The following is a 21,898-nucleotide window of genomic DNA, read 5'->3' as shown; positions in this document are numbered from 1 at the left end:
AAGCCTTCTATAGCTATATCAAAAACCTCAAAGGCAATACCCAGATTTGCTCTGAGTTGTTGTACAATGGCACCCCCTATACTGAACCGACAGATATAGCCAACATACTGGCCAACAGATTCAGTGCCAACGTTACCCCTCTCCTCCCTACAAGGGCACTACCACAATACCAGGAAAGCCTGGTACCCAGCATTTCTGCCACACAGGTAAAAGCTGCATTGTCCAAAGCCAAGAATACAGTTTCCATGAGACCTGATAATATCCCTGGCTGCATCCTATATCAGCTACAAAATGAACTGGCACCACATCCGTGTGCCATGTTCAATCACAGCCTTACCTCAGGCTATGTCCCTAATGAATGCCACACTGCTACAGTCATCCCGCTCCATAAAGGGGGAGCAACTACAGACCCTGGGAACTATCGCCCCATTAGCCTGGTATGCAAAGCTATGGAGTGCATCATCACGGACCTGCATAACAAAGATATAGGCAGTCTCCAAACTCTTGATCCCAACAGTTTGGCTTTGTCAAGGGGAGATCTTGCCTGTTGGACCTGGTTAACTTCTTTGAGGCAATCACCAAGGCTGTGGATGAGGGTAAGGCAGTGCATACAGCCTACCTTGACCTGGCCAAGGCCTTTGATACCATTCCCCACTCAGGTATCATTGATAACTAGGCATCAGTTCTTACATCACTAGCTGGGTTGCAAATTGGCTCACAGACAGGACCCAGAGAGTGAAAGTTGCAGATTCCAAGTCAGACTATCGACCAATCACAAGTGGAGTCCCACAGGGCTCGGTCCTGGGCCATCTCCTGTTTGGCATCTACTTCTCAGAAGTCCATGCCAACACAGAAGGACTCTGGCTGACCAAGTTCACTGATGACTGAAAGATAGGAGTCATTATCAACTCCCCAAGTGATGCAGACATTCTACAAAAGCGCCTCTCTGAGACCAACGACTGGTGTCAGAACTAAGAACTGAAGCTTAATGCCAAAAAATGCATTATGGTCCCCTTTGGGAAAAAACTCAGTTCCCATGAATTACCACATTGATGGGAGCCCACTGAACACTGAAGGGGCCATAAGAGATCTGGGCACCCAGGTCGACAGCCACCTCACCTTCAACCATCACATTGCCACTGTGGTCAGAAAGTACTTCTACGTGGCACATCTTATAACCAAAGGTTTTGCATCCAGGAAGAAAGAGGTCATCATCCCTCTCTACTCATCTCTCATTAGACCAATCATCAAATATAATGCCCCATTTGGCATGTACCTGACCAGACACCTACAACAGCTTGAGAGGCCACAAAAGTACCTCACAAAAAGGATCCTAGGCCTTAAACACATGTCCTACATTGACAGACTCCAGAAACTTCAGCTGTTCTCAGTCTCTTATCGTCTACTTAGAAGTGATCTCTGCTTGACTTACAAAGCCATGTCCAAATCAGCCCTACTTTTAATGCTAAACCTAAAGAAATCCCAATCCCCCCATGCAACATGTTCCAGAGATCACAACCTCATTACCACAATTAACAGAACATGCTGGAGATATAGGTTAATCTCCCAAAGACTGCCCATACTCTGGAATAAGCTTCCCATTCATGTCAAGCAGAGCACCTCACTGGCCCTCTTCAAGAGAAATCTTGACAAGTGGATGGGTAACAGAAAGTTCACTACAAGGATCATTCCAGTTGCCCTACTGGATAGGGGCACTATGAACTAACATCGGATGGCATGATGCCTGGGCATTTATTTGGGGCTAGGCTTGTAAAGGCTCCAGAGCCATTAGCCTAGTACACACCTATGAACCTAAGTAAATTCCAACCATGCCCCTTCGTTGTCAAATAATGCCAGTTTCCTCATATATATATTTATATGAGAGATGAGGCCTGGAACAATGGCAAGGAAATGAAACACAAGAACTTCTACAAAAGTTAAGGGAACTCTGCAAACTAATAAAAAGTCAACACAGACAAGAAGCAATGTTATAGTAACCTGCAACACCATCATAAATATAATCCAAGTATTTCTGGTCTTCCATCAATAAGTTCAACAATCCATGAAATATGTCCCATCCAGGGCCTCTGGAATTACTATTTAACTGTAGCCTCCAAACAGGCTTCATGATTCATGAATGAAAAAAGCCAGCAGCCATCCCTTTGCACAAAGGTGGGCCATCTACAGACCCTTTAAACTACAGACCCATAATTCTCACTAGTCTTATATGTAAAGCCATGGAAAGAATTATCATGGAGATGATCAACAGAGATATAGTAAACCTCCAGACACTGGATCCAACCCAGTTTGGCTTCATCAAGGGCAGATCATGCCTACTCAACCTGGTGAACTTCTTTGAGAAGGTCACCAAAGCAATGGATGAGGGTAAAATCATTCACACTGCATACCTTGACCTGGCCAAGGCAATTGACACAATACCCCATTTGGGCATTGTTTACAAACTCAAAGGGCTAGGTATAAACCCGTATTTCACTTGGTGAATAGCCAACTGGCCCACAGACAGGACCCAGGAAGTTAGACCCAGGGAGTCCACCTCTACAAAGAGGCCAATCACAAGTGGAGTCCCTCAGGGATCAGTCCTTGGACTGCTCCTTTTTGGCATTTACTTCTCAGAAGTCAAGGCCAAAGTCATTGGTCTCTGGCTGACTAAATCTGCAGATGATTGTAAATTAGGAGCTGTCATTGAATCTCACACTGACGCATGTTTTCCTGGAGGGGCTGACACAGACAAACAACTGGTGTCAGAGCCATGGACTAAATCTAAATGCCAGGAAATGCATAATAGTATCCTTTGGGGAAGTCATCCATCCCTGGTAACTATCATATTGACAACGCACCCCTTAGAGATGACCTGGTAGTCAGGGACTTAGGGATACACATAGATAGTAATCTAGCCTTTGAATATCACGTGTCTACAGTGGTGAGGAAATCATTCTCTGTTGCACAAGTTATAAACAAAGGTATGGCATCTATGTCCAAGGAAGTCATTGTCCCACTGTATTCAGCATTCAACAGACCTATCATTGCGTACAATGCTCCCGTTGGTAGGTACCTAACCAGGCATATCTAACAAATGGAACATCCACAGAGGTTCCTCACTAAAAGAATACAGGGTGTAAGTAAAATGTCCTATGCAGACTGCCTCAAGGCTCTTTCCCTGTATTCTGTCTCCTACAGGCTTTTGAGGGGAGATATATGCCTGGCATACAGGACTTTGTCAGACCCCCTCTCTGATGGACCTCCTACATATCCACAAAACAAACAGCACCATAATTACCCATTCTAAAGACTTAAACCTTACCTATGATATAAATACGACCTGCTGGAGAGATAGGTATGTATCCCAGAGACTACCCTGTCTACGGAACAGGCTCCCCATCCATGTGAAGCAGCTTTCCTCCCTAAACCAATTCAAGTGCAACTTGGACAATTGGATGGGAAACCAGACATTCATCCCTTGTTTGGCACCTGTCTCTAATGGCTACAGGTAACCTGTAAATGTTTCATCCCCCAGACCCATGCTTACACTTATCAAAGGTATCAGAACTTGTCAGAGATTTGGGATGGATGGCTTGTCTGAAATAGGCCCTTGTGGTCATTAGCCTAGTAAACACCTATAAACCAATGAACCTGTAAGATCAAAGGACAATCCTAATTCTACAGAAATCAGCACTAGAGACCACTACCCAGTTTAACATTTATTTCATAGAAAGTATAGATGCCCTTACCAGTGGCAACTCTCCCACTACCACTGCTTCACCTCAGACCCCTTTTGCTACTGCATTGACCTTTACTTTAAAAACTGTATCTACCTCTTATATAAGAAACTTACTACACAGACTCAAGCAATGTTCCCCATTTGCTGATAACTGAAAATAGCCACAGACACCATAGCATATCCAGTTTCAATACTAATAAATAGGTCCAAATACTCGATACTTCAAGTCTTCATTAAAAGTATTCCTTTCTAATAATAATGGCTCTGCTTATACCTCAAAAACAAGGAGGAAATAGTGCCTTGAAAGTCACAATAACCAAAAAACACCAAAGCACACAGGAATCCAGTAACCACAGTTCCACAAAGTGAATAAGGCAGCAAGAAGATTAAATGTTGCTGCCTTATTCACTTCGTGGAGCTGTGGTTACTGGATTCCTGTGTGCCTTGGTGTTTTTGGTTATAACGGCTCTGCTTATGCTACATCACAAGCCAGTACCTCTTATTTATACCCTGTATTTCTTAACCTATACCACTGTCTTACCCTAAATCTCTTCCTGTTATCCTTATCTATTCCTCTCCCTCATTTCTGTTCTGTCCACCCCCCTCATTTCTGCCTCTGTGCCTTATCTTATTGAAACATTTCTATACGCTCCTATCTGCATCAACCACTATCTGTCTAGATCCTTACCAATACACATGTGCAGGTGCATACACACTATTCTTTTTTTAATTAATTTACTTTCATAATTAATTCCTGCATAATGAAATATGCATGTGACACTGTTAATTGTCAGTAATGAAGATTGAAAAATTGGTAAAAGAAAGTATCTGCATTTATATAAATGGTCCAAAAGGGAAGTACAGGAGCAAACCAAGGCTGGCAACAAAAATCAGCATCTGATGGTTTGAAAAAGCCCTTGCTGGATGAAAGCACTTACTAATAAAATGGCCTGGATTTTATTTGCATTTGGCTTGGATTTATTGTTTGAACTTGCATTTATATCTGCTGCTTGAATAAGCCTTAGTGACTGCTGGATTTATGCTGATTTTTGTTGCCAGGCTTGGTTTGCTCCTGTACTTCTCTTTTGGACTATTTATTTATTTTATTAGTAACAGGAGCATTTGAACCGTGATAACACTTATTCTTATAGTGTACTTTATTTATATAAATGGGTTAAACATTTAATATGATGGAGCTTTTCCCTTTGGGCCTCCCCTGGAAAGGGTTTTTGTCAAGTTGGATTTTCCCAGTAAAAAAATCTCAGTAAATAAATAAGCTAAATAAGAGGATATCCTGGAGGCACAGACACAACTGTACCCAATGTGCAAAGCTCCCCCATAGGTACACATGCTGGGGGCACAGACAAATAGTGCACAGTGTGCAGTACTCCACTATAAATGAAAATTTTAGAGGTTCAGTGTGACTAGTACTTAGTGAGTAATACTCCACCACAAGTACTTATCCTGCCATAGCAGAGAGAACAATATCCAGTGTGCAAAACATCATCATAAGGTGATATTCTATAGGCACAGTAGGAGCAGTACACAGCATGCTATACTCCACATATCCTGGAAGTACAGACAAACAGTCCCCAATGTGAAATACTCAACAATAGGTACACATCTTGGAGATACAGTCTGAATAATACTCAATGAGTAATACTGCATCACAAGTACATATCCTGCCTTCGCAGATAAAACAATACTCAGTATGCAATGCACCATTATAATAGGATATTCTATAGGTCCAGTATGTAATACTCCACTATAAGTGCACAGCCTAGAGGTACAGCCTGAATAGTAGCCAGTAAGTAATATACAAACACAAGTACATACCCTGCCATAGCAGACAGACCAATACTCAGTGTGCAGTACCACCATAAGATGATAATTTATAGGTACAGTAAGAGCAGAGCAGTACACAGTGTGCTATATTCTGCACATTCTGGAGGTATAGACAAACAGTACCCAGTGTGCAATACTCGGCTACAGATATACATCTTGGAGGTACAGTCAGAATAGTATCCAATGAGTAATACTCCATCACAAGTACATATCCTGCCACAGCAAGCAGCACAATGCCCAGTATGCAATACACCATTATAACAGAATATTTTATAGGTACTGTATGCAATATTCCACTATAAGTACAATCCTGGAAGAACAGATGGAATAGTACCCGGTATGTAATATTATACTGTAAGTGGGTATCCTAGTGGCAGAAATGCAGAAGCAGACATTTACCTTTTTCAGTTTATTTTTAGTATATACTTTAGCTGTTTTCTTATCCTTTGTTTAACATTTGCTTGCAATCGTTTTATCTGTTTTTAAATGGTGTTATATTTAAAGAACAGCACTGCAAGCCCTGTACTAGCTTGGGGCAGATGAATGACTCTCACATGTCCTACCACCTCTAAATGTCACCAGGAGCACCATTGCTTACCCAGTATCAGATAGCATGTGACACTGGGAATCATAGGGAATGTGACACTGGGAATCATGGGGAATGTGACACTGGGAATCATAGGGAATGTGACACTGGGAATCATGAGGAATGTGACACTGGGAATCATGGGGAATGTGACACTGGGAATCATGGGGATGACATTAGCAGTGTGATGAAGCTGGATACTAAAAGTCTGCATTTCTGGCTGCAGCATTATTCTTGAAAAAACATAATTCTTCTTATCTATATTATCAAATAGACAGCAGTTGTCTGCTAATATAAAAGCTTCTTTTTAAGGAACCCCAAAGACCCACTTCAGGAGGTGCACTGATATATGTCCTCCACCCAACATCAAAGCCCTTAAATCTCAAGACTAATTTATACCAAATTCTAACATCAAATAAAAGTACTGGGGATAAGGCACAGCAACGTTACTGTCTCTTCCTCTATGTCCCTCTATATCTCTTGAGTGGGTTACAGTAGACAATGACAGTAGAGTTTTCACCACAGGAAATCAGTTGTGATTTACTCATAGAAACCAGTGAATTCTAGCTTCTCTGTCTCTCTGTCTCTCTCTCTCTCTCTCTCTCTCTCTCTTACTGTGTGAAACATATTCTGCTTTGTATTTTCAGTGATCCTGTCTGTTCAAATATGATAGTTTCTGGTTGTAAGTAATGTGTTCATTCTCCCACAGAGTTGTTTCTAATGCACAATTATAAATATGCTCCAGTGTTCCACTCTAAGTAGAGGGAAAGACTTTGGTTTAGGTCACTCTGTAATTATAATGTATTTCTCATATTCTCTCATAATCTGTTTTAGCTATATGATATGTTTGTATAATGTTATGCAAAGTCTGAGATATGCCATTTGAAATCTTGTTACATCTCATGTTCCCTCTATGAAAAGAGCTTTATATTCAAGTCAACAAAATGAGACATAAGCAAATAAATAATATTAAAATCTAACCTTACATTTTTAATGAACCTGATGTTTAATAGCACAAAGGGATATTTGAATATTGGATTTTCTCACAAGTGGCTATATTTAGTAACACATTTGTCCTCAGGCCAAAATCAAGCCAGATATTACTAAATCTAGTATTGTCAAATTGTCTGTGGAATCCATTATGGTAGGGCACCCTTCACAAACCTGCTGCAACCATGAAGTGCATCCATTTTTTAAGAAAATAGGATGAGGCTTCTATATTTGCATCTTTGTTATAAAAGGTCTGTCTGAAAAAAAAAAACGTCTAATACTCAAAAGTCTCCTTTTTTAATGACCAGCTATGCTGGTTAGAGCTCTACCCTGTGTCAGTTGTTTTCATGCAACCTGCAAAGCCTTCTTTGTATGCTTCTAGCAATGTTTATCCCTGTTCCTCAGTCAAGCTGAAATATTTTTTTCTGTTCACAGATTACACATTCTGGGATGGACCCTACTGGGATGGATACTACGTTTCTGTTAGAAAATATAAAAAAAATACAGTAAAGAGGATTCAGTTGTGCAGTCCTACTTTCAAGAAACTGTGTGTCAGATTTCAGATAAATTTTGCAGCAAAACAGGTAGTTACCATGACTCTAGTGACAATTAGCTAGAAACAAGTAAAGTCCAAGTAAAACAAAGATTTTAACAGAAGCTATCTTGTAAATGTCTTTGTTATTGTAAGATTTTTAAGTTGATTACAGCAAAATATATCACTAACCAGGAAAATAACTTCGTAGAGTTTTGACAAAATAGAGCTACTGGCAGTTTTTTTTTTTTTTTTCTTACTGTTTCAATTAATGCGTTTTCAGTATGTAATGTTTCCTAATTTTTACTGCAGAGATAAGAACAATAATTTACTACAATAATATGTTTTTATCGTACTGTATATCCTGGACCCCAACCAAATTCTCCTTAAAATATCCTTGTAAAAATGTATCTCTTGAAGACAGAAGTACTATGCAGTAATGCATTGCACAAACATGCATACTTGTAACAGGGGTGCTTTTAATATACAGGCTTACTCAAGCGGTCCCACCTGCTACCTGTCTATGAGTTATGTAGAGGTATGTCTCTTGAGTTATCCTTTCTAACAGCAAAGCAAAATCATATGTAGTGGTCTACCTCTACTGGCCATGGGAGCAAAAGTGATTATTTTTTGCCACACATTGGACAGTAGAAATACATGAGTGATTTATGTGTGTGTGTATGTGTATGTGTGTGGATGTATAAATATATGTATATAAGTATAGAGAGAGACAGAAAGAGAGAGGCATACCTCTCAACTTGTTAGAGCAGGAAATCTGTACAAAGCCACAAATAATGGGGGGACAAAGGCATAAAAATAGGGACACTTTTAAAATATTGCTCTTACAAACTTAGAAAGTTGATAGAATAACAGATTTTACATTAGCATTATTTTCTGGGGGGTATGAAGTCTGAAATTCAAATGTCTGCCATTATTTTTCTGACATTAGTCCCAATGATTTGCCAGTGCTTTACCAGAAAAAGGCAATTTTACAAGAAACATACCACAAATATAAGGCAAAAAAAAATCTGGACATTCTGTGAAAATCTGAATGCTTGAGAATTAAGGAGTGATGAGGAGGGGGCATCCTGTTTTTCCCCTTGTGCCTACCAACAGTCATTCTTTTCTCTTCCTGGTCTATTAATTTCCTCATAGCATAACAGAATCAAAGAACATTATGCCTATTAATTTCTCTATGCATTTTTTATTTTCTGGGGGGGGGGGGGCAGTGAGGCTCATTTGGACAACAGAAATACTATTCAGAAAGCACAGGGGCTCCATGCAGATGTACTATAACACCCCTATCATAGTGGCAGCTATATTGCCCAGCCTGCATCTAATTCAAATTACGTTTATCTATATATTGCCTCATCACTGACAAAGAGGGTTAAGATTGTGAGCTGCAGTTCCTTAGATACAGTATTTGTTTCTCGCAGTCCTCCTTTGCCTACTGCGTGATGTCACTTATCCAAACATGATTACAGGCAACTGGGAGCTTGGGCTTAGCTAAAATACAGTAAAGGGGATTCAGTGGTTCAGTCCTTCTTTCAAGAAACTGTGTGTCAGATTTCAGATAAATTGTGTAGCAAAACAGGTAGTTACCATGACTCTACTGACAACTAGCTAGAAACAAGTAAAGTCCAAGTAAAACAAAGATTTTAACAGAAGATACATTGTAAATGTTAACTACCTATATAAGGAAACCATGTGTGGTTATAAGTATAATTTGAACATGTTAGTCAGTAGTAACGTTGTTTAAGTGATGAAGACACTGCTGGTAGTAAATTCTATGTTCTAGTTATTCTGATGATGATTGTGTAAATACAAATGTTTGCATGCCTCTGAACCTAAACAATGTTCCTAGCCATATTACTTTTATTTCACTGTGTATTAATGATAAAATTAAGGCTTTTTCTAATCCTATTTGGTATTTTGCTCATGATGTACATGATAATTACTACAGAAATAAGCATCTAATTGAACAGAATTTGAGTAGGCTAGAGTGGAAGGCTCTGTATGATTTAAGGAGTTAGAAGAAGTGTGTCATAAAACAAGTGAAACAGAGAAAAAATTTGATAGTTATGCACCACTATAAGTAACCGTGTATGTGCTTAGATCATTTGGAGGACAAATCACTTACAAATCGGTGGACATTTCTGGATACTATGAGGCATTATATTAGTTAGGAAAACTCATAGAAAATAATGTGAGGCTTGGTTATTTTTTTAAGAAAATACGAGTAAGAAGATTTTGATACAAGCTGACTAAAGTTTACTGTATGTCTGATATACATAAAATATGGAAATGCCCCTGGTAAACACATAGTAGCCAGATGAAATGGGTATTCCTGTAAGGTAGGAGGGATTATAAACAACCATCTTATTAATTTTGTTTCCTCGTTACCATTTTATATACATGATTCTGTTGAATTTTTGGGTACAGATGCAGCAAATTAATTGGGAGATGATATATACTTGCTTTATATTAGATGTCAGTAGTTTGTGATTAAACAATTAATTAATCAACCATTCAAAATTTATGACCAATCTATTCTCCATTATAAATAAATGCAGAGAGCGACTTAAAGACAGGTATATCAATTGCAAGCTGATCCAATATCTAAAGTGTATTTAAACCAGTTACGACATATTTGCATGAACCATGCTTCTCCTCCTCTTTACAGCATTTCAGAGATATAAGCGTAACTCTTACCAGAATACAAGTTACACAGTATTCTCAAAAATAATCAAATTTTTTTATCGCTTTCATTGGTTATATAAAAACTAGCTGCAATATTGTCAGTAGTTTATATGCAACTATTAAACTTGACCATGGACTTAAGACAATATCTGGGGAAGTCCATTTTGAAAGAATTAATTATAGAAATTACTTTTTTATCTTACATAAAACTATCCTTTTCCTTTCACAGTAAAATGTATCATAAATTGAGACGTATTCAGTTGTTATGGTTGCCCCCTTTGCCCTATTTTATGCTAATTTTCTTCATGGATTTTTTTGAAACAGAGTATATTTATAATTCAAGATTTTTTTCCATTTTTCTCCACTATGTTGTGCATTATTTCTTTTACATTGATGATCTGATTTTATTTTGCAAAAGGGGCACCCATGTTGTACCTTATAACACTGCATTTTTCAGACTAATGGGTGTGGGTTTACATTTCGTAACATGCTGCTACAACAGAAGTTATTTATTAGACATTGAGTTAACAGCCACTGATAGTAATCAGATTTTACCTGAACTATAACTTGCTGCAACAATGGGTTACCTTTCAGTTTACAGTTATCATCTCCAGCATTTCTCCCCTATGGAGAGCTGTTGAGACCTAAAAAATCTTGCAGACTATAGTTAGATTGTCCAGGTATTTAGTAAGAGAGGTTAGAGAAGAAAAATGGGGATATTAGGTAACACATAATACAATATGCAATCTTCTTGTGTATCAGGATTGCTCAGTGTGTTAAGAGAAAATGATTCTAAGACCAATGCACTGCCATAGTAATATGAAGGATCTGGCAAGTAGAGATAAAAACAATTTTCCTGGATATCGCCATATTTTATTTATTTATTTATTTATTTATTGTTGTTGGTTTACCAGGATAGTCCATTGGGCCTTAAAGAACCCGTTTTCAATGGAGTCCTGGGGAGAAAAGCTCCAACAGAATGTATTTTCAACATTTGACAGTAACAATTTTTGTACAGAGAGTTATTAATAATTCTATATACTAAAAAGTAGAACTAATCACATTCAGGAAAGCAATCATAACAGTTAATACAATAAGAAGAAGCCTACGAGTAATGAATAAATGTAAAACATTAAAACTGATTAGAGAACAAATTTCATAGCTACAGGTGTAGAGTAGAGCTAGTTATGTGGGGTGGGAACAAGAGCATTCCCACCGTGAGGGAAGATGAAGGTGGAGAGACTTTTTGAAGGCAGAGTGGTTAGAGGTGGTACGGATGAGTGGTGGTAGGGAGTTCCACAGGCGAGCGAGGCTGAAGGAAAGAAGGTTTTTGCCTGGGGGATGAGTTGGTTTGTGTACTTTGAGTAGATTTTGATTATTTGACCTTAGAACTCTGTTAGGTTGGTCCATAGTAAAGGCAGAGGAAAGAGAGGGACAGAGGGAAGGGTTGAGAATGAGCTTATGGGCTAGAGTTAGTTGAGTGTAAGTTAGTTGATTGGGAAGTTCTAGCCATTTTAGGTTATGGAGGGAGAGACAGTGGTGGGTGGAGGACTTTTGGCTGGTGGCAAATTTTGCAATTTTGTTATAGCAGGAAGTAAGTTGTTTTTTTAACAAGGACTGAAGATTAGTTAGTAGTGGGGCACCATATAGCAGGGATGGGATTAGGAAGGAGGTAGAGAGAGTGATTTTAGTGGCAGATGTGAGGTAGGCATTCTGTCTGTAAAGCATGCCAAGTTTTTGGTGTGTTTTTTTGATGTTAATTTGCAGGTGGGAGTTAAATTTTAGTAGGTTATCGATTTGGACTCCAAGTAGTTTGGTTTCTGACACAATTTCAAGAGGTGAGTTGTGTTGTGTAGTAATTGAGAAAGTACCAATGTCAGGAGGGATGACTTTAGAAGGGGTAAATAACATTAGTTTGGTCTTGGCAGCATTGAGAGCTAGATGATTACAAAGCATCCATTGTTCTGTGGAAGAGAAAGCATCTTGAGTAAGTTTTTGTAGTGTAGAGATAGAAGAGGTGGAACAGATAATAGTTGAATCATCTGCATATTGGATGATGCTAGAGAAAGGGATTGATTTGTGGAAGTCATTTATAAAGATATTGAAGAGAAGAGGACCCAGTATGGAGCCTTGGGGAACTCCTGTAGGGGTACTAAGGAAAGAAGAGGTAGCTTTTTTCCACTTTACAGCTTGACTTCTATTAGATAGGTAGCTAGAGAACCAATTTAAAGAGGAGGAAGATAGGTGAAGATTAGAAAGTTTATTTAAGAGCAGGCTGTGTGAGATGGTATCGAAGGCTTTGGAAAGGTCAAGAAGTAAGGTGGAAACAATTTGTCCAGAGTCACGGGCTTTATTTACAACCTCAAGGAAAGAGAGGAGGGCTGTCATGGTGCTATGATTGGGTCTGAAACCGTGCTGTGTGGGAGTTATAAGATGGTTGTCTAGGAGGTGGGGAAGGAGCTGAAGTTGGACACATTTTTCTAAGAGTTTAGAGATGGGGGACAGGATGGCTATGGGGCGGAAATTAGTAATGTTATTATTGTTACCACCTTTATGTAGAGGTATAATAAAGACTTGTTTCCAGATTTGGGGAACTGTGTATTCTAGTAGAGAGCGGTTAATTAAAATGCTAATAGGATAGGCAAGAGTTTCAGCAGCTATACTGAGAAAGTTAGAGGGAATATTATCTGGAGCATTGGTCCATGGTCACAATGTCTGAAGGAGCTTTTTTAATAGTTGATGTTGGTATGGGATTTAGTGAGAAGAGGGGCAGTCAGGAGCGCGGAAATTTTGGGGAGTAGGAAATGATGATAGAGTTTGTGTAGAAGAGGGGGTAGGGGAGATAGTAGGTGGGGAGTAGGGTGAGGAAGTAGAGATAGTGGGGGTGGATGAGGGGGTATTAGATAGTAGAGAGGAGTTAGAGAATGAGGAGGTCAATTTAGAGATAGAGTCAATAAAGAAGGAATTAAATTGGGTAGCTAATTCATGATCTGGAGTATTTGGGTCTGGGGTAGGAGTATCCGGTTTGCTGGGGTGGAGGAGAGTAGAGATCCCTTTCCAGAATTTCTGAGGGTTATTTTTATTTTGGTTTTGGAGTGTAGAGAAATAGTTTTGACGATCAGAAGTAGTGAGTTTCTTAGCTTTGTTTCAGAGCATTTTATATTCGTTAAGGAGAGGTGCTGTCTTATGTTTATGGTAGCGTCCCCAGACTTTGTCTCTTTGTCTCATGATAGCAAGAGTAGTTTTGGAGAGCCATGGGGCTGATTTAGTTTTTATTCTTTTAGTCCGTACAGGGGCTTGGGAGTCAAGTAATTTTAAGAAAGTTGAGTTGAAGTATGAGACTGCATCATCTAGAGATAATGTTTTTAGACAGTTCCAATTAATTGCTTGTAGTGAGTTTGAAAAGATTAATGGGTTGAAGTTTTTATGGTCACGGATTGTAATGTAGTTATGAGTCTGCTGAAGGATAGTGGGAAGCCGGTGGGTAAAGGTGGGTAAGTGGTCACCAAGTGGGTCGGAAGAGTGCCACTGTTGTTGAAGTAGTGAGGGTGGGAGACTAGAATCCAATCCAATATACTCCCATTGGAGGGGTTTTTGGCAGGGAGGGTTACCAAAGTGATCAGTTGTGAGAAATTGTAAAGGTTGATGTTAGTGAGGTTTGTAGGAGACTGTATAAGGGCCCAGTTAATATTAACATCTCCTAGGATTATGGTTTCATTACTAATGTTACTGGATAGCCAGGAAAGGATGAGTTCAAGTGTGGAGATATTATCCCCTGGGGGAATGTAAAGGGAAGCTATACATATGTGTTTATGATTATTGATTTGTAGCATGGTAAGGAGAAGTTTGGCATTGTTAAAGTGTGGAGTAGGTTTGTTGTATGGGGTAGCTACTAGGGAGGAAGTGTATAGGAGGGCTACACCTCCACCTTTCTTGTGAGGTCTGTCTTTTCGAATGATGGAGTAGTTAGGAGGAGCTATTTCAGAGTCTTTAATGTGTGGTTTTAGCCAGGTTTCTGAAATAGTGAGGATGTCAGGTTTATTGTGTATGAGCCATGCATGTAGGTTTGGGACTTTGTTTACTACACTTTGAGAGTTTAAGGAAGTGAATAATAGGGATTTATTTATAGTAGTAGCAGTGGTGGGGCCTGGGTTAGGATGGATGTCTCCAGATATGAGAGTGCTTGTAAGGTGTAGTATGTAATGGTTTATGTGGGTAGTTAGCAAGGAGATGAGATTAGGTTGTTTTGTGAATTGGAAGGGTTTGCTAAAAGTCATGGTGGAAAAGTTAGCATGATAGGAGATAAGTTTGTGTCGAAAGAGAAGGAGGTTTTCTGAGGAATATAAATAGGGGGAGATAAGAGAATATGAGGGTGAGAAAGAAGTGTTATGAGGATTAGTTATATGAAAGGGTTGGGAGTGGGTAGAAATTGTAGATTGGGAGAGAAGATATAAAGAGGATAAAGAGAATAGTAGTAATAGTGGGAGGAAGGTGAAGGGGTGTTTAGAGAGCATAATGAGGAGGGGTAAAAACAACAGTGGACTTAGAGTAGTGGAGTACTGAAAATAGTGGATAGTATATAAATTAACTGGATGTATCTGGGTAGAAGAAGTGTGTTAGATTGTGAAATATGTTGAGTGGTTATGTGGTAGATAAGATAAAAATGAAAGCTAGAGAGATAAGTTACTGTAGGAGTAGTTAAGTATAGAGTATAAAGTTGGTAGTGGAATATAGAGTTGGGATTGGAGTGGGTGGGAAGGATCCTAATGGTTAAGTGGTATAGGTGATGTAGATAATTAGTGGTTAATGTGGGTGGGGATAGGGAGGGGTAGGAATTGGTAGTAATTGTATAATTGGATAGGAGTGTCAGGGGGTGTGGCTATGAGGGAATAAAGCTAGATGCACTGGGGTGGGTGGGATTTGGGGGTAGGGTAGGGGAGTGGAGTGAGCCCGCAGGGCGAACGGAGTGGGTAGAACCAAGAGGTCCAGAGGGGTTCTGGAGTCAATCAGTGAAAGAAGGTTTACAGAGGGGTAAGAAGGAAGGGAGAAGGACCTGAGGTGTTGGGCAGGAGTGAGGTATGAGAGGCTAGAGTGGGAAATTAGAAAATAAGGTGTTATAGCTAGAGTGGGCTAGAAGAGTTAGAGAATACAGTGAAAGGGGAGAGGTTATCGTTAAGATAGAAACATAAAATTTAGCTGAGGAGTCTAAGGTCTTGTGCCACTTAGAGTATGCTTGGGGCAATACATGGAAAATGAGTGCAGCTAGTGTGTATCGGGGGGGGGGGGAGAGCTAAGGCTGCTGGCTATCCTGGCAGGCTAGAGTACTACAACACATTTATCAAGGCCAAAACATAAGTTATAAAGGGTTCAGTTGCAGTTACACATACTTCCTTAAAGTCCTGTAGGTGAAATGTCCAAACAAAGGGAATGAGGCAGCTGAGAAGCCTGCCTAGAAGTTTGTTACTTTGCTGGAGCAATTTAAGACAGCCGAGGTTTGGAAGTAGAATTTGAGGTATCCTCGAGGGTTTTACTCGCAGGGGTAACTCAGGGCAGAGAGCTAAAAACAGGGTAGAGAGTTTTGAGAGAAAAATAGTGTTAGATAAATTAAAAGGCTTGTTTTAAGATAGTAATGAAATGATAGTAAAATGTAGCACATCAAAACAATTTCTAGCAGTTAGAAGCGTCTAAACAATAAACATTGCATTTCTATGCCAGGTAAACAGGCCACCAAAATACTACAGCAGTGTAGTCGATGGAACACAGTACACATTAATTTGCAATTGGTCTTAGAAAGAACACCAAAATACATTTAAAATATGTTACAATCAACTAGTATATGGCATTTGCTGATCATATGGATCACAAAAGCTAATAAACCATACAGTGCAATACCTTTTCCCGCCACAAATTGGCTTTTAAATGCCGTCGTCACAAAACACAAAATGAGTTGTTAAGGCAGAGATGAAAAACATAGCACATAGCAATAACACATAAATCAACCCAAACCCTTACTAGTACAGAGAAGTCAGCTAATAACACAAGTAGGTAGAATTACAGGCAAATATAGTCAGACTTTCTCTAATCAGTTAGAGTGTTTTAGTAATTACCTTCAGATAGAGCACAAAACAGACCTAAGGTAGATGCCTACACTCGCATCTATACTATAATGTAGCTGTAAACACAAGCCAGGCCTTACGCTTGAGTATTTTAATGCGCGAAGGTCCCGGTTGTGATGCAGACAGTCTGTGAAGATACCAGGTTAAAAAAAATGATAAAAACGGCAAACCGGACCATGCGCTTACATAATGCAGATGTGCGCAGAGGTCCTAGCACCAACCAAACAGTCTATGAGGTATCAGCACTGCTCCACAATCAATCGGACCTTGCGTTACTAATGCAGGGCCCAAGTAAAACAAAGTTAAAACAGAGCAGCAAACCGGACCATGCGCTTACTCTTACAGAAGTGCGCAATGGTCTCAGTAGCGAACCGACCTTTGATAAGGTAGCAGAATTAATTACCCAGTCAGTCGGACCTTGCGATTAGTGTAGCAAGGCGCACAGATCCTAGGACTAGAGCGGAGAACATAAAAATACACATACAAGTAAAAACTGAGAAGCACGATATCAGAAGTAAAAACAAGTACAACTTACAGTGGTAGTACCAGCACAGCCAGAGCACACAGCAGCGGAGAAGGGCAATTTTAAAAATGGCGCCAAGGAGTTAGGGAAGCCTTTATCACTTCCAATAGGAAGGGGAGGGACAGGAAGGGGAGCTAGCCAAAAGGGCTGTGAGGTAATAGCGAGAGGGAGGGGAGAGGAAGGAATATCAAGGAAAAGTAAAAAAAAAGGGAGGGGAGAAGAGGGAATATCAAGGAAAAGTTAGACAGGAAGGTACAGCTAAGAGAGTTAGTAACAACTTATAATGGAATAAGTTGTTATCACAGGAATATCAAGGAAATGTAAGACAGGAAGGTACAGCTAGGAGAGTTAATAACAAGTTATAAATGGAATAGCCTGTTATCACAGGAGAATAGGGTATGTAAGAGTACAGTTAGAAAATGGAATTACACATAGTACAGGAGAACACGGAGGTAGAAAGAGAAGAGGGAGCAAGAACTAGAGGGAGAAATAAAGAGAAGAACACAGTGGAATAAGATGAAATAGCAACCAAGAGGTCCAGTGGGGTTCTGGAGTCAATCAGTGAAAGAAGGTTTACAGAGGGGTAAGAAGGAAGGGAGAAGGACCTGAGGTGTTGGGCAGGAGTGAGGTATGAGAGGCTAGAGTGGGAAATTAGAAAATAAGGTGTTATAGCTAGAGTGGGCTATAAGAGTTAGAGAATACAGTGAAAGGGGAGAGGTTATCGTTAAGATAGAAACATAAAATTTAGCTGAGGAGTCTAAGGTCTTGTGCCACTTAGAGTATGCTTGGGGCAATACATGGAAAATGAGTGCAGCTAGTGTGTATCGGGGGGGGGGGGAGAGCTAAGGCTGCTGGCTATCCTGGCAGGCTAGAGTACTACAACACATTTATCAAGGCCAAAACATAAGTTATAAAGGGTTCAGTTGCAGTTACACATACTTCCTTAAAGTCCTGTAGGTGAAATGTCCAAACAAAGGGAATGAGGCAGCTGAGAAGCCTGCCTAGAAGTTTGTTACTTTGCTGGAGCAATTAAGACAGCCGAGGTTTGGAAGTAGAGTTTGAGGTATCCTCGAGGGTTTTACTCGCAGGGGTAACTCAGGGCAGAGAGTTCCTTAAAGTCCTGTAGGTGAAATGTCCAAACAAAGGGAATGAGGCAGCTGAGAAGCCTGCCTATACAAATGCAGCAGTCCAGGAACACAAACACAGCTGATATACATTAACCACATTATCTGTCCTGGAGTTGTACACCATGCTTGTAATGGTGCTGTAGAATGATTCATGCAAGCTCAACCACACTATTTTAGAGTGAAGCAATGGGAATATACACTGTTGTTTTAGTGTATACAGCCACTGTTGTCTATGGTAGGAGAAGGCTAGTAGACACACAGCATATGAATACTGCCAGGCTGTGTGTGTGTGTGTGTATGTGTCTGTGTGTAGGGGTTTGAATGGGACTGTATGGTTCATATGTGTGTGCGTGTTAAAGGTTGTGAGTGTGTGTGTGTGTGTGTATGTGTATGTATGTTTGTGTGTGTGTGTGTGTGTGTGTGTGTGTGTGTGTGTGTGTGTGTGTGTGTGTGTGTGTGTGTGTGTGTATGTCTGTGTGTGTGTGTGTGTGTGTGTGTGTGTGTGTGTGTGTGTGTGTGTGTGTGTGTGTGTGTGTGTGTGTGTGTGTGTGTGTGTGTGTGTGTGTGTGTGTGTGTGTGTGTGTGTGTGTGTGTGTGTGTGTGTGTGTGTGTGTGTGTGTGTGTGTGTGTGTGTGTGTGTGTGTGTGTGTGTGTGTGTGAGTGTGTGTGTGTTTATGCCTGTGTGTGTGTGTGTATGTCTGTGTGTGTGTGTGTGTGTGTGTGTGTGTGTGTGTGTTTATGTCTGTGTGTGTGTGTGTGTGTGTGTGTGTGTGTGTGTGTGTCTGCGTGTGTGTGTGTGTTTGTGTGTGTGTGTGTGCATGTGTGTGTGTGTGTGTGTGTGTGTGTGTGTGTGTATGTTTGTGTGTGTATGTGTGTGTGTGTGTGTGTGTGTGTGTGTGTGTGTGTGTGTGTGTGTGTGTGTGTGTGTGTGTGTGTGTGTGTGTGTTTATGTCTGTGTGTGTGTGTGTGTGTGTGTGTGTGTGTGTGTGTGTGTGTGTGTGTGTGTGTGTGTGTGTGTGTGTGTGTGTGTGTGTGTGTGTGTGTGTGTGTGTGTGTGTGTGTGTGTGTGTGTGTGTGTGTGTGTGTGTGTCTGTATGTGTGTGTGTGTGTGTGTGTGTGTGTGTGTGTGTGTGTGTGTGTGTGTGTGTGTGTGTGTGTGCATGTGTGTGTGTGTGTGTGTGTGTGTGTGTGTGTGTGTGTGTGTGTGTGTGTGTGTGTGTGTGTGTATGTCTGTGTGTGTGTGTTTGTGTGTGTGTGTGTGTGTGTGTGTGTGTGTGTGTGTGTGTGTGTGTGTGTGTGTGTGTGTGTGTGTGTGGATGACCGCACTGGAGAACACTTAATGCACATATTCTAACCGCTTTAACTCCTCATTTCTGAGGCATGCAAATGAGCTGCTAATGAGCTTTTGCTCAATGTGACTCCTTTGTCTCCCAGTTGCTTATTATCACTGTAATTTTACTAGAGTTCACTACTGATGTTTTAGTAATCCTACAGAGAGATTTTCTCTGAATAACCCACAATGTTATAAGTAACTGAGCTACAAGGAAAGTTTTGAAGCACTATCCGTTTATTCAGTTTCTTAAAGGCTCTGGCATGCGAAATCTATGTCTTGTTCTCAAATGTTTGGTCCATCCCTTCTAACACTAAATATTAATTTAAGAAGTTCTAAGTTAATAGTACCAGCATTTAAAATGCGTCCCTAATTTCAGGCATGTTCCCTGATTATTTTTGCCTTATCTTAAATGCTGGGGGTAAAAGCTGAGTAGTGTGAGTGTATGGAATTATTCTGGGAATCACACAGAGCTAACTCCTGAATCAGAACTAGTTATTTTCAAAAGTGTACTACTGGAAAGGATGTTGAAAATCTCAAAACCTTCCTTCCTTCCAGTTTAATAAACTGATCTGAACAACCCTGACTGCCCATCATTGACTGAATCTCTGCTTAATATGTCAACATTGGCTACATTTTTGCCATTTACTTGGAATAGGGGGGGGGATCATGTCTCTCATTTTTACTCTATATTGATATAAAACTAGAAGTGTGTCAGCAATGTTCACATTCATATGATCTTTTTTTTTTGCTCCCTCTAGGCCTTATTTTTACTGAAAACTTAAGAATCAACAGTCTTCAGCACTTGCCCTTTCAAATATATGACATGGTTTCCTCCTCTCATACTGTAGCGATTTATCTCAGTCTTCTTCCTTGATATCATTAGACTGCTCTGATTTATAAATGTTTGTAGGCTGGTTATCTGCCATCATAAAACTCTAGACTGTAACTAGTGGCCATAGCTAAAAGGCAGTTACTATATTTTAAGATGAGGTAATACTTAAACTAATGCTGGTGACATCTCTTTCTGTACTGCCCATCAGCTCAAATGTATATTTTATATAGAGATGTCACAAGACTACAAGCATAGTGACTATGTAATCATACAGGACTGCTCTGTGTTGTTAATTCAATGTGTATTTTGTGCATAAATCTCCTTGCTTTGATATGAATATGAGAATACAGGGCTTGGATGTGCGATAGAGCATAACTGGATGGTTGGTTGAAATCTAAATAAGAAAGTAGACATGAATGAAAATCTGGACCAGATCCTGAGCCGTGTGGAGGGAATGTAAGCTAAGATGGTTGTCTTACAGCTGAAGGTGGGGATGCTAGTACTACTGGGATTAGAGCTACTAAAATGTTGAACTTTTGCAAAAAAATAAAACTGTGGGAGAAATGAAAGAAATGGTGCATAAGCAAGCCGGGGAAGTAAAAATGCTACAAAGTATTGTAGATGGCTTACCTGATAAACAAACTGATATTTGAATGTTGTTCCGCAAGAAAAAACATTCAAATATTACAATTCAGATAGGAAATTGAAGTAAAAGATGCTCTAAAGCTTGTAGAGACATGGATTACTAGTATAACTGGGGTTATGAGCCAGTTGGCTGACAAACTGATCAAACACATTTTCCAGTTAGAGATGACAGACCCAGATATAGGATAATAAAATGTCATAGTTACAGATTAAAGGAAAGGCCAGTAAGAGCAACAGCATCAGCAGCAGGCAAGAGAGGGTTGATACTGGGAGGACGCATGGTCAAAGAAGTAAATGATCATGCCCCTCGGGTGCATGCTATACAGAAAAAATATAGCTCCAGCTGGAGGGTACATATTACACAACTGTCAGCAACTACCCAACTGGTATATCTGGCTGTATTAAAATAATATTGGTAGTCACTGTATTCCTAGTCAACAGAGATATACTGCATGAGATAGCCAAATTGTGGCCTTTGGAGGGGGACAGTAGGCTAGTAAATGCAAGTGGAGGACAACCATCAGATGTGGTGTAAAAATCAAGATAAAGGGAATCAAGATGAAGGAAGAGGACAGAAAAAAAGTGTAGAACAAACAACAATAAGGAAGCCAGTCACTGATATTAAATGAAAGAAGGAAACAGACAGTGGCCCATCAAAGCAGACAGAAAAAATATATTAAGGTCAAAGGTGAGCTTTGCAAATGGGAATTGTCAAACAACAGGAATAGTTTACTTGGCCAAGTGTAAAACTTGTCTTGCTTATTATGTAGGAGAAATTGAAAGGCATTTAAGAGACAGAGTTTATGAACACCAATATCAAATTTCTACAAGAAATCTTAATAATGCCTTATATAAACACTCCTTGATCTGTCCTGATTTCAACAGTTTTTCTTTTGGAATTTTAGAAAGGGTGGTACATAAACCGAGAGG

Source organism: Protopterus annectens, chromosome 17.part0 (genome assembly GCF_019279795.1).
Source record: "Protopterus annectens isolate FY-2018-M chromosome 17.part0, PAN1.0, whole genome shotgun sequence".
Classification (NCBI taxonomy): Eukaryota; Metazoa; Chordata; order Ceratodontiformes; family Protopteridae; genus Protopterus; species Protopterus annectens.
Note: the sequence above shows the minus strand (reverse complement) of the source record.